The sequence below is a fragment of the Tamandua tetradactyla genome, chromosome 2, assembly GCF_023851605.1.
Source record: "Tamandua tetradactyla isolate mTamTet1 chromosome 2, mTamTet1.pri, whole genome shotgun sequence".
Lineage (NCBI taxonomy): Eukaryota > Metazoa > Chordata > Mammalia > Pilosa > Myrmecophagidae > Tamandua > Tamandua tetradactyla.
This window is the reverse complement of record NC_135328.1, coordinates 220,393,612-220,397,107: the sequence shown is the minus strand read 5'-3', so window position 1 is coordinate 220,397,107 and position 3,496 is coordinate 220,393,612. Positions and strand designations below refer to the sequence as shown.

General features: G+C 36.7%; 1 non-coding gene across 1 annotated transcript; it reads left to right on the top strand.

The window, feature by feature from the left end:
* Positions 1 to 292: 292 nt before the first annotated feature.
* On the top strand, positions 293 to 399 carry LOC143675289 (U6 spliceosomal RNA). The gene has a single exon (XR_013171526.1). It is a non-coding gene; the product is annotated as a U6 spliceosomal RNA (small nuclear RNA).
* Positions 400 to 3,496: the final 3,097 nt, after the last annotated feature.

Sequence of the window (3,496 nt, the reverse complement as noted above, 5' to 3'; positions counted from 1 at the left end):
TAGGCAATAGAAAAAAAGTGAAGTACTGACTTGTGCTTATGTATGGATTCAGGCTGTGTTTGGACTTATGCATGGATGAACCTTGAAAACGTTAGTGTTTCCCACGAAAATATTTCCCTCGCTCATTGGAAGTTAAAAACAAGCATCTCAATGTTTTGCTGTTGTTGTTGAGCATCATGTTTCTCTGTGTTAAACAGGACCCACGAGTCCCTGCAAATCCATCTACAATGAAAAAGTTTAACATTCTATCCAAAACAGATAATGGAAGATGTCCATCAAAGGAGAACCACCAGTGGTCGCTTCAGCAGCACATATACTAAAATTGGAATGATACATCGAAGATTGGCATGGTCCTAGCACAAGGATGATGCACAAATTCGTGAAACGTCTTGTATTTTAAAAAATTTAAAAAAAAACAAAAAATAGAACCACCAATGTGAATCAACACACTCAGTCAGTTATGCTCTTTATTCAACTACCCTTACTGAGAGCTCTTTAATATCAAAGACTATTGAAGTTAATAAAATATAGATACAATTTATTGCTGGACTGACTGTCAATTGTCACTTGGACGTGATAATGGTTCCTAGTGAATTATCCTTTCACCTTGGGAAGGGATAAAATAATTGAATGCCAGGAGGAACTATGAAACAATTTAGAAGTAACACTCTATTGGATTCAGAAGATATATTCTATATCTTGCCAGTCTTGTGTTTGATTTCTTCCAGCAAAAAATGCCCTCAACTACTTGTCTAGTTGAAAAAGATAGATAGTTCTGCAGGTTAGGTACGTGCATTTGATTGGGTAAAACACCCCCTTTCCTTTATGCCAAAGGCAAACCAAACTAATTATATCTCTAAAAGAGATTGAGAAAAATTAAAACTTGAAAATAAAGCACAAAGTTGAGCAGCTTGCCCTCTCAATGTCATTCTGTGATATTGAAGTACCATGCAAAGACTATTTAATTTTGCTGTGCTAGCCAATAGTATAACCACCAGCCACATATGAGATTTAAAATGAAATTTTAATCAAAATAAATAAAAAGGCAAGTCCCATTCTATTAAAAAAAAAATGGTGGTATAAGATACTCCAGGGTACTGTTTCCCCACAGAATTTTTGAGCAACTAACAAAAAACTGGCAGAACCACCGTCCTCAAAACTTCAGAAAACAGTTAGAGGGTTTCCATAACTGGGTGAGTACTGAATCAAGAAAACACAGTTTTTAAAATGGTAGTAGAATCTCCTGGTGCCCTTGCTGGCTCCTGTCCCACACTCTCCCTGTGTGGTATGAAGTCAGCCTATGCTCCATGTGGGTCCCTGGCCCTATTCTCGCAGAAACACAGTAAACCTGATGGGCATACTGGGGTGTCTACGTGTTGGTGCCAAACCATCAGGTGGGAGCATAAGAAAGTGTAACAGGAACTCCTAAGGTCGTGAGCAAGCCCAAGCCCAGGACAAGACACAGGCACCTTTTGCCTTGGGCTGGTCTTCGGGTTGGGAGGGCTAAATTCTGAGGGAGACCACCATCCAACACAGCACCAGTTTTCAAAGACTGTGAAAGGTGTTTTTTGCATTTGTTTGTTTGATTTTGTTAGCTCCGAGCACTCAAGGAAATCTCTGTCATATAACTAGCTATATACAAATGTAAAGGACAGGCAATGGACTAAGTCTAGGTTAACACTTTAAAATATTCAAATTTATAGTGCACAATAAAAGATTATAAGACAAACAAAGAAAGAGGAAATGACAGCCCATCCAAAGGAACAAGATAAAAGTCCAGAAACCCTCAATGAAGAAAACCAGACTTTGGACATATGGGACAAATATATATTTGTAAATGATCTTTAATATTCTCAAAGAGATGAAGGAAAACACAAAGAAAGAACTAAAGGATATCAGGTAAAATGATGAATTAACAATATGAGCATCTCAGTAAATAGAAATTTTAAAGGTTTTTTGCCAGTTCTGTTTGATCTCTTCCTGCAATCTTTATGAAATACGCACACCCACTAGTTGTGTATTGCTCTAAATGGATAGATAGCTCTGCAGGCACATGCATTTGATTGGGGGAAAACACTGCTTTATGCCATTCTTGGATCCAGAAATCTTGGATTTGAAAACTACAATAAATAAAATGAAAAATTCCCTAAAAGGTTGCAAGAGTAGATTGGAGCTGGAAAAAGAAAGCACCAGTGAACTTGAAGACAAGTCAAATGAAAAGATTCTGCCTGAGGATAAGAATTAAAAAGAATGAAAAAAGGTGAACAGAGCCTAAGAGACTTGGGGAACTCCATCGAGCATACCAATATGTGTATAATAGGAGTCCTAAAGGAGAAGAAAGAAATGGGAAAAAGGAATTTCCTAAGAAATAAACTTCCCCCAAATTAATGATAAACATCAGTGTGTGCATTCTAGAAGTTCAACAAATACCAAATGGGGTAACCTTGAAGAGAAGTATGCCCAGTCACATAGTACTCAAACTGTCCAATGCCAAAGACAAGGAGGGAATTCTGAAAGCTGAAAGACAAAAACAACATGAGATGTAAAATGGAATCCCAATAAGATTAAAGCCTATTTAACATCGGAAACCATGGAAGCAAGAAGGCAGTAGGATGAAATATTGAAAGTGCTACAAGAAAACAATTGCCAACCAAGACTTTTACATCTGGTGAGAATGTCTTTCAAAAATAAGGGACCAGGTGGTGTGATGGTGGCTCAGTGTCAGTATTCTCGCCCGCCATGCTGGAGATCCGAGTTTGGTTCCCAGTGCCTCCCTATGCAAAATAAATAAATAAAGGACAGATGAAGACATTCCTAGACAATAAAAACTTGGGGGTGTTTGAGACCTGCCCTAACAGCCATACTAAAGGGAGTTCTTCAAAGACTGAAAGAAATGGACACTAGACAGTGGATCAAAGAAGCATAAGGAAATAAAGATCTCTAGAAAAGGAAACCATATGAGATAATTGTAAATATCAGTAAAATTGCCTTGTATTTTTTGGTATGTTACTCCACTTTTTACTTCTCACAGTTTTGAAATTGCAAATACACAAAAATCATGATAAATCTATGGTTTGGGACATACGATTTATAAATAGGTAATTTGTAACAGGTATAAGAAAAAGGTGGGGAGATAGGGGTATATAGGAGCAGTGCCTATTTATGCTATTGAAGTTAAGACAGTATCATATCAAACACGCTTGTTATAGATTTAGGATGTTAAATTTAAGCCTGATGGTAACCACAAAGAAAAAATACATACAAAAAGAAATGAGAAGAGGCTCAAAAGGGTAAAATAAAACATCAAATATGGATGAAAATAGGTGTTAACTATTGAAGGACATTAACTATTGAGAATTGAAGGACAACAAAGGCATGAAACTTACAAAGAAAAATAACCAAATGGCAGAATAAAACCCTACATTATCAGTAGTTAACTTTAAATGTAAATGAATTAAGCCCTTAAGTCAAAATGCAGAGATTGGCAGAATGGATT